This window comes from Jatropha curcas, chromosome 5 (assembly GCF_041381405.1).
Source record: "Jatropha curcas cultivar XTBG-Jc1 chromosome 5, XTBG_Jcur_1.0, whole genome shotgun sequence".
Lineage (NCBI taxonomy): Eukaryota > Viridiplantae > Streptophyta > Magnoliopsida > Malpighiales > Euphorbiaceae > Jatropha > Jatropha curcas.
Genome location: NC_143155.1, coordinates 16,043,471 through 16,053,526, shown reverse-complemented (window position 1 = coordinate 16,053,526; position 10,056 = coordinate 16,043,471). Strand labels below are relative to the sequence as shown.

Genomic DNA, 10,056 nt, shown 5'->3' with positions numbered 1-10,056 from the left:
AACTGTGCATGACTGAATGTAAAAGGGTGTTTTTTGCTCTCTTTGTGTTTATCCCATGCCTATGATATGTCGTGAATGCACATAACAACATGTCAAAACCATTTAATGAATATGATTCACATCATTGGGTGCATACAGCCCTAAAGGGTAGGTTCTATAGGCTATGACTCAAATAGAGAATCGGTTTATAAGGGACCCTTGAACCTTGAGTATGGATATACCTAACCACATGTGAAACAAAGAGTTTCACGTGGGTCCAGTGGTACGCATACCCATGGGCCACCCCCAAAAGGATTAGGGGCGGTTTGCGGTAACAGGGAGGACGCTTTGGCTGTCCGTCGACATAATCAAAGAGACCTGCCGATCAGCGCTACTTGCTATCCAGACTCAGAAGTTTGAAACAGAGAGAGAAGAAATTCATTTGAAATTCATTTTTTATGCAATGGAGAAAAAGATTCTCAATCGTGCACATAAGTCAACAAATTTAAATGTCTTAATTAAATTTGTCAATCAAGTTCAAATTTCCCTTATTAAGCATTCTTAAAGAAGGAATACTCAATTTGTGCTTAGGTACCCTGCAAAACAAAACATAGTAAATAATACCCTAAAGAAGGGCAGGTAGTCTATGCAGCAATTGTAGTCCACTATTATGCAAAAAGATTACATAAACAGTCCCCAGCAGAGTCGCCAAACTGTGAACCCCTCCCCAAAATATCAAATGCAATAAGAAGGCATGTGACTAAGAAGAAATGCACGTGATGTGTGAGTCGCCACCTTGTTAATTGTTTCAGGGTAAACTAGGAAAAAACCCTAAGTGACTCCATTTTTAATTAACCTAGTTACTAGATTAATTACCCAATGTCTAAAGCATGGTGTGCAAACCCGAGATGGATCCCGAGACTATGTCATGCTGATAAACTAACCATGAATGAATGCTTGAATGCTTTGCAAGGTAAATGTGTGATTGGACCAAATAAAAGGTTTATGTGATTTGACTTGCCGCTCGGGGTTAAATCCCAAACGTGCCTACGTACTTCCGTTTGAATGGAAGATCAAAGTCGACGTAGTTCGATACGCCTCTTTTTAGAGGGCTTTGAATGGGATGCTTTATGCATGAGTGTGTGTATGCTCCGTGCATTTTGTTTAGGCTTTTGCCAAAAGACTGATTGATTTAGGCACTTGGTGCCAAAATGTTGATTTTGAGGCTTTTAGCCAAAGAGTTTAATTTGGGCTTATTCTTGCCAAAAGATTGATTTTTTTAAGGCATTTGTGCCAAAACGAATTGTTTTAAGGCTTTTAAAGCCAAAATATTGGTTTAGGCACTTAATTTGCCAAATGATATTAATTGGGCGATTATCGCCTAAATGGATTGATTTAAGGCAGTTTATTTGCCAAAAAAAAAATTGTTCGAAGGCTTTTAGCCAAAGAAATTTAATTTAAGCGATTTGTCGCTACAAAAAGGTTAATCTTCACTCATAGGCGATTTGTTTGCCTAAAGTGATTAATTAAAGGCTTTTAGCCAAATTTTGATTTAAGCGGTTTGTCGCTATGAGAACGAAATCAATTCTCACTTATAGGCAATTTGTTTGCCTAAAGTGATTAATTAAAGGCTTTTAGCCAAAATATTGCTTGAAGCGATTTGTCGCTATGGAAAAGAATCAATTCTCACTTATAGGCAATTTGTTTGCCTAAAGTGATTAATTAAATTGAAATATAGGCAATTTATTGCCATAAAAAAAGTGTTTAATCAGGGCCTTTTAGTCACAATTATTGATTAATTAGACTTAGGCAAAAAAAACTGTTCGAAATAAGGCACTTTCACCATAGTTATTGATTAACTAGGCTTTTAGCCAATATTGTCGAATTTAAGCTTTAATACCGCGATTATTAATTAACCGGGCACTTAAGCTTAATTTATTTATTTAAGACCATTTTATTTGCCTGGTGGATGATATGGATGCATTTATGCCGTTATAGAATGTAGGCGGAGTAGAAGAGAAGCATGCATGAAGTGCTAAAATTAAATAGGCAGAGTTTTGTTTACATACCTGATTTAATCGTCGACCGCTTTTTAACTCCAGGTTAAGCTCCTCGTTAAGGGAATTAATTTTAATTTAATTTTAAGTGACCAGGTATCACAACAATAAAATAAATTAAAACTAAAAAAAATGCAAGAAAGCAGTAAAGAATCGCAAAGAGCGTAGGGAGAAGGAGCGTCCGTCAACACAGACTGAGTGAGTAAAATGGAGCCCCGGGGCCTCTTTTTATAGGAAAAAAACGCACCCCGGGCGCGCCTGCCCGCCCTCGAGGGCGGGCGTGCCCGCCTAAGAGAGCGGGCGTGCCCGCCCATGCTGGGCGGGCGTGTCCGCCCAAGCTGGGGGTGTGTGCCCGCCCATTCTGGGCGGGCGTGTCCGCCCAAGCTGGGCGGGCATGCCCGCCTGGCTTGGGCGGGTGTGTCCGCCCAAGCTGGGCGGGCGTGCCCGCCCATGCTGGGCGGGCGTGTCCGCCCAAGCTGGGCGGGCATGCCCGCCTGGCCTGGGCGGGTATGCCCGCCCATGCTGGGCGGCGTGTCCGCCCAGGCTGGGTGGGTGTGCCCGCCCATAGCGAGGCGGGCAGGCCCGCCCCGTGGGCGGGCATGTGTGCCTTTTCTCCTTATTATTCCGGAGGCTTTTCCGGGAGTTCCGGATCTCGGAAAAATATTCCGAGACCAGTTCCGTGATCCTCGTATATTTTTCGGACATTTCAAGTACCATATTGGCACACTTCCGGTGAACTTTTTTGAATGACCTCCGGTCCGACCGGACTGTTTGCAGTCCGAAAAAAATGGCTCTTTGAGCCTCAAAATTTGAGTATTCACAGTCGCGCCCGCACATATGAATGTCGTGCTCGCGACTTCAGCTCGCGCCGCGTATATGAATGTCGCGCTCGCGACTTCAGCTCGAGCCCGTGCATATGGAAGGTTGCGCTTGCGAGTTTTTCTTGCAATCTTCTGACTCTCTTTTCTAATTGTCGCACTCGCGCTTGTGAATGTCGCGCTCGCAACTTGGGCGTTTTTCTTTGTTGAGACTTGCTTTGTAGCGCGACTTGGGCGTGCCACTTAGCACGGCTAGGGCGTGCTCTCCTCTGACCTTCAAGTGTGTTAATCTCTTTTTCTATGGCAAGGGCGTGCTGATGGGCACGCCTGAGGCGTGCTGGCTTCACCTCTCATGGCACGGGCATGCCACCCAGCACGGCTAGGGCGTGCTTGGTCTGGATTTCCACTTTTCCTACAAAAATTCTTAACTAAACAAAGAACACTTATGGAGAAAATTTGGATTTGACAAATAAAATAGGGAATAAAATAAATAAATGGACAAAATTTAATAAAAATAGATGGGTTGTCTCCATGAGCACTTTTGTTTAACGTCGTTAAGTTCGACGCACTTATCTTAATTTAGCTAAGCAAGACCAATTGTAGTCTTGATGGGTTCAAAGGTTTCATTATAATAGCTTCTCAAACGTTGAGCATTTACCTTGAAACTTCGATTCGACTTACCATCCACTATTTCAATCGCGCCATGAGAAAAGATTTCCTTGATTGTGAATGGTCCAGACCACCTAGAGCGCAACTTACCAGGAAATAACCGAAGTTTAGAGTTATAGAGCAACACCTGCTGGCCTACCTTTAGATCCCTCATGATAATGCGCTTATCATTCCATTGTTTGGTGCGATCTTTGTATATTTTGGCACTTTCATAAGCATGGAGGCGCATTTCATCCATCATGTTTAACTGTAACAATCGCTTTTGACCAACTTCCTTTGCATTGAAGTTAAGAAATTGAATGGCCCAAAACACCTTATGTTCTAACTCTACAGGAAGATGACAAGCCTTACCATACACCATGCGATATGGAGACATACCTATAGGCGTTTGAATGCCGTTCTGTAGGCCCATAGAGCATCGTCTAATTTTTTGGACCAATCCTTTCGTGATTGTCCAACAGTGGTTTCGAGGATCTTCTTGATTTCCCTGTTAGTGACTTCTACTTGTCCACTTGTTTGAGGGTGATATGGAGTACCTACACGATGAGTGACACCATATTTTGCAAGAAGGGAATCTAAATACTTATTACAAAAATGCTTACCTCCGTCTGTGATTATTGCTCTAGGAGTGCCATGCCTTGTGAAAATGTTTTTCTTGACGAAGCTCATTACACTTTTGGCATCGTTATTTTGAAGAGCAATAGCCTCTGCCCATTTTGACACATAATCCCACCGCCACTAGAATGTATTGATTTGAATATGATGGCGGAAAAGGTCCCATGAAGTCCAAACCCCATACGTCGAAAATTTCAACTTCAGGATGCTATTTAAGGGCATCTCATGTCTCTTCGGAATATTACCTAACCTTTGACAACGATCACAAAGACGAACATAGTTATAAGCATCTTTAAAGAGATTAGGCCAATACAAACCACTTTCTAGTATACGTGTAGCTGTTTTGCTTGCTCCAAAGTGACCTCCACATTCCATTGAATGGCAAAATTTAAGGACACTTTCTATTTCAGTCTCCGGTATACATCTTCTGAAAAGCTGGTCACTGCAATACTTGAACAAAATGGCTCCTCCAATAGTAGAATTTGATATCATGAAAAATTTTTTTTCTTTGTTGGCAAGGAAAAATTGGGAGGAGGAATTTTGCAAACAAGATAATTAACAATGTCAGCGTACCAGGGGGTTTGAGCATTTGCCACTGGAAGAAGAAGTTGCTCATGAGGAAAGCTTTCATTGATTTGTAGCTCGCTTGTATCTTCTTCCCCCAATTCAAGCCTGGAAAGATGGTCAGCAATGAGGTTCTCGGTCCCCCTTTTTGTCGCGAATTTCTAGGTCAAATTCTTGCAATAAAAGTACCCAACGAATGAGTCTCGGCTTTGCATCTTTCTTTTCCAGCAAGTATTTGATGGCGGAGTGATCTGTGTAGACGATTGTTTTAGCTCCAATTAGATATGCCCTGAATTTGTCAAAAGCAAAAAACAATAGCCAATAATTCTTTTTCCGTAGTTGCATAGTTTAATTGCGCATCATTCAATGTGCGACTGGCATAATAAATAACATGCAACTTCTTGTCTTTTCTCTGTCCAAGCACAGCTCCTACAGCATGATCACTAGCATCACACATAAGCTCGAAAGGTAAAGTCCAATCTGGTGTAGTGATGATCGGGGCTGAGATTAACTCCTTCTTCAGCCTGTTAAAAGCATCTAAACATTCTTTGTCAAAATCAAATGGAACATCTTAAGTAACAATTTGCAAAGAGGTTTAGTGATTTTTGAGAAATCCTTTATGAATCTCCTGTAAAACCCTACATGCCCAAGAAAACTTCTTATACCTTTTACTGTGTTAGGAGGAGGTAGTTTTTCAATTACCTCAATCTTTGCCTTGTCTACTTCAATTCCTTTTTGAGAGATTTTATGCCCTAAGACAATACCTTCACTAACCATGAAGTGGCATTTTTCCCAATTTAACACAAGGTTAGTATCTTCACATCGTTGCATTACTAGAGATAAATTATGAAGACATGCATCGAAAGAAGAACCAAACACAGAAAAGTCATCCATGAATATCTCAATAAATTTTTCCACCATATCAGAAAAGATGGACATCATGCACCTTTGAAAGGTTGCAGGAGCATTGCATAGCCCAAAAGGCATTCTCCTGTAGGCAAAAGTGCCATAAAGACAGGTGAATGTGGTTTTCTCTTGGTCTTCAGGGGCTATAGGTATTTGGAAGTACCCTGAGTAGCCATCTAGGAAACAATAGAAAGGATAACCTGCAAGTCTCTCAAGCATTTGATCAATAAAGGGAAGGGGAAAATGGTCCTTGCGTGTTGCTTTATTTAGTTTTCTATAGTCTATGCACACACGCCAACCTGTGACTGTTCTTGTGGGGATGAGTTCATTGTTTTCATTAGAGATAACAGTCATACCTCCCTTCTTTGGAACAACTTGGACAGGACTTACCCAATTACTGTCTGAAATCGGATAAATGATACCGGCATCTAGGAGTTTGATGATTTCAGCCTTGACTACCTCCTTAATGTTAGGATTCAATCGCCTTTGGTGCTCGATTGAAGGTTTGTAGTCTTCTTCCATCAAGATTTTATGCATGCACACACTTGGGCTTATTCCTTGTAGATCCGAGATAGACCACCCTAAAGCTTTCTTGTGCCTTCGTAGAACCTGTAACAACCTTTCCTCTTGATCAAGCGTTAGGTGAGAAGAAATAATAACAGGAAAAGAATGGTTCTCACCTAAGAATGCATGTTTTAAATGAGGTGGAAGTTGTTTCAGTTCATGCTTAGGAAGTTCCTTTTCTTTTTCATTCAAGATGCTTGATTCATTAGTGTTATTTTCAACATGCAAAGTGGTTTCCACACATTCATCAACAACATCAATTCTAAAACAGTCTCCATAGTCCATAGGAAGTTTACACGATTTAAGTACATCAAAGACAATTTCTTCCTGTCCAACTCTTAAGGTCAACTTACCCTCATAAACATCAATTAATGCTCTTGCAGTTGCAAGAAAGGGCCTTCCCAAAATTAGAGATCCTTCCTTGTCCTCATCAATGTCAAGAATAACAAAATCATAGGAAAGATGAATGTACCTACCTTCACAAGTACGTCTTCGACAATCCCTCTAGGATATTTAATTGAACGATCTGCTAGTTGCAAAGACATCCTTGTTGGCTTGAGTTCTCCCATACCTAGCATCTTAAAAACTTCATAGGACATAAGATTGATGCTAGCACCCAAATCTGCCAAAGCTTTTTCAAAGTCAAGATTACCAATGTTACAAGGGATAGAAAAACTTCCTGGATCTTTTAACTTTAGAGGCTGTTTGTTTTGGATAATTGCACTGCACTCCTCAATTAACATTACCGTTTCTTGATCATCAATTCTTCGTTTCTTGCTCAAGATATCTTTTAGGAATTTAGCATAGCTAGGCATTTGTGCAAGAGCTTCAGCAAAAGGAATATTGATTTGAAGCTTCTTAAACACATCCAGGAACTTGAGGAAACTCTTGTCATCTTGTGCTTTCTTTAATCTTTGTGGAAAGGGTACAGGGGGAACATATGGTTTTACCTTTTCTTTTTCCTCCAAGTCAATGATAGGCACCTTTGGCTGTTCTTTTTCTTCCTTTTCTTTCCTTGGTGGTTCATCTAATTGTTTGCCGCTCCTCAAGGTAATAGCCTGCACTTGTTCTTTTGGATTCTTTTCAGTATTGCTAGGTAACGTACCTTAAGGTCGAGATGCCATCATGTTTGCAAATTGCCCCAACTGAATTTCCAAATTCCTTATTGCGGCCTGCTGGATTTTATGGTTTTCTCTAGTTTCATTCATGAACTCCATGTGTGATTTGGAAAGAGTAGTGAGGAGGTCGTCATGAGATTTCTTTTCCGGAGGATGGAAACCAGGTGGTGCATTCAAGGCATTGTTAGGATTACCATAGGATAGGTTAGGATGGTTCCTTAACCTGTTGTCATATGAATTTGAATAAGGGTAATTCTTTCTTCCTTGATTCATCACATAGTTCACTTGTTCCAAAGTTTGTGGATTTAAAGAGTCCATGACACATTCTCCAATTCCATGTTGTCCATTGCACCTATCACAAATTTGCATGACAGAATTTACAGGATTAGTAGTTGACATGTCCAATTTCCTTACCATGTTATCTACCTTGGCATTAAGTGCTGTAATGGCGTCTATTTCATAGACTCCTGCAGTTCTTCTCCTTTCGGTACTGTTTTGGTAATGGCTATTGCTTGCCATTTCCTCTATCAATTCATATGCTTCATCAATTCCTTTCTTTTCAAAGGATCCACCTGCAGCTGCATCTAAGGTAATTTTGATGTTAGGAGATAATGCATTATAGAAAGTTTGTACCTGTAACCACTTGGGCAAACTGTGATGGGGGCACTTTCTTAACAAGTCCTTGAATCTTTCCCAAGCTTCATACAAGCTCTCTTGATCATGATGAGCAAATGTCATTATCTCATTGCGCAACTTGGTGGTTTTGGAGTAAATGGAAAAAGTCTTAATTTGATTGCATCTTCAGAAACACCATTTTGTTTGAATGTGTCACAAATTTCCAAAAAATTGGTGATGTGAGCATTAGGATCTTCACTAGGAAAACCCCCATACTGGATCGAGGTAGAGAGCATTTGGATGATTGCGGGTTTAATTTCAAAGTTATTGGCTTCTACCCTAGGTCTAGTAATACTTGAGGTTGTCCCATTCAAATTAGGTGTGGTATAATCTCTCAAGGTACGGACCGGATGTTGAAGTGGTGGTCCAACTATGTTTTCATTTATGTTTTCGTTTTCGTTGGCCATGTTTGCTTCTTGTTCGGGTTTTATTTCCCGTGTTTTTCTTGCAGCGTTGTGCCTACGACAAGTTCGCTCAATTTCCGGATCAAAGACTAGAGGTTCAGTCCTTCTCGATCTTCTTTGCATAAAACACCTGGAATAATTCTTAGGAGAAAATTAAGTAAAAATAAAAAGAGTGTCTAAATTAACAACAGGGTAATTTGTATTGATATTGATATGCCAATCCCTGGCAACGGCGCCAAAAACTTGACAGCGTTTTTCGCAAGTGTACGAAATCGCAACAAGTAGTATAGAGTAAGAAAGTATCGTATCCACAGGGATTGTTTATCAATTACCAAAATTATGTTAACCTATTATTATTTAGACGACGATAAAGGAGATTCGCTGTAAGGTAAATAAAATTTAAAGTAAAAATAGAAGAGATCAAACACAAAATTCAAGTGAAAAGAAATCAGAGGATTAAGCTACTAGGGAATTTGATTTCACTTAATTCTATCCAGCTTATTCTATTAGTTCATTAATCAATTTTAATTGTTCAAGTAGGAGAACAACCCTAAAGTCACTAACAAGCTCTCCCGATTTATTGTTAGTTATTCTAATCCAGTTCAATTACCTATCTTTAATAGTGAAATTAAACATAAATCAGATTATTAGGTTTTATGGTTGTTTTGTGAGTTCACAACTTAAAAATTTATTAACTTATGAAAACCTCCCTTGAGTCAAACCATATAGCTTCCGCATCAAGTTATTATTCTCAAGTAAATTATTATCTTTTTCATATCAATAACCCTTCTCCCGAATGTAATTATTGAAATAATTCAATCCAGGGGAAAATTTCTGCCTGGACGCCTTAAGCACAATAATAAGTTATAACAAGAACAAGGAAGAATAAATCTAATATTATAAACTGGAATCGAATTAAGTTACATCAATTCCCTAGTATAAGAGTTTAGCTAGACATAGTAATTAAATTAAACTCAATCATACTTGAATCATTCATCATAATTAAAGACAATAAAGAAAGAAACAAGATGAAGGGTTTAGAATAAAAAATGTATCACAACTATGTTGATGGCTTCCTTGAATCTTGGCACAATTCTTTGATGCTTGAAATCTTGAGAGAAAGAAAGAATTATGTAAGGAAATTGCATAAAAAACGAGATCCCTTGTTAGGAGAAGTTCCTCTCTTTATATAGAGTTTTTTTGAAGGCAAGTTTTACTCCTTTTAGGAAATAGAATCCTTATTTAGTGCAAAATCCTTTATAGGAGATCATGACTGTTTAGGTTCTTGATTTCTTCTTGATTAGGACTCCTTTTTCCTCAAGAATAGGTCCAGGTCTTGTTTAGTGTGTTTAGGAAACTCCCCGAGGTCGGCCCATGTGAGAAAAAGCTTGATTTGCGCATTAAATTCCCGCTGGTTCCGCCTGCGCAGCACGGGCGTGCTTCCTTGCACGGGCTGGGTGTGCTTTAGTCTGGAAGTCTGGCTAGTGAAGCACGGGGCGTGCTAGGTAGCACGGGCTAGCGAAGCATTGAGGCACGGGCATGCCACTTAGCACGGCAAGGGCGTGCTTTTCTCTGGAAGTCTGCCTAGAGTTGTCACGGGCGTGCTATGCTTTGACACGCCCTGGTCCCATTATAGCACGGCCGTGCCTTTTGGCACACCCTGGCCATGCTCTCTTCTGTCTCTCCT

The 10,056-nt window shown here is 40.1% G+C and overlaps 1 non-coding gene and 1 pseudogene across 1 annotated transcript; one reads left to right on the top strand and one right to left on the bottom strand.

Moving 5' to 3' along the window:
- Positions 1–10,056, bottom strand: part of LOC149496277 (uncharacterized) — a 99,058-nt pseudogene that overhangs the window by 55,394 nt on the left and 33,608 nt on the right.
- Positions 7,941–8,046, top strand: LOC149496278 (small nucleolar RNA R71). The gene has a single exon (XR_016321088.1). It is a non-coding gene; the product is annotated as a small nucleolar RNA R71 (small nucleolar RNA).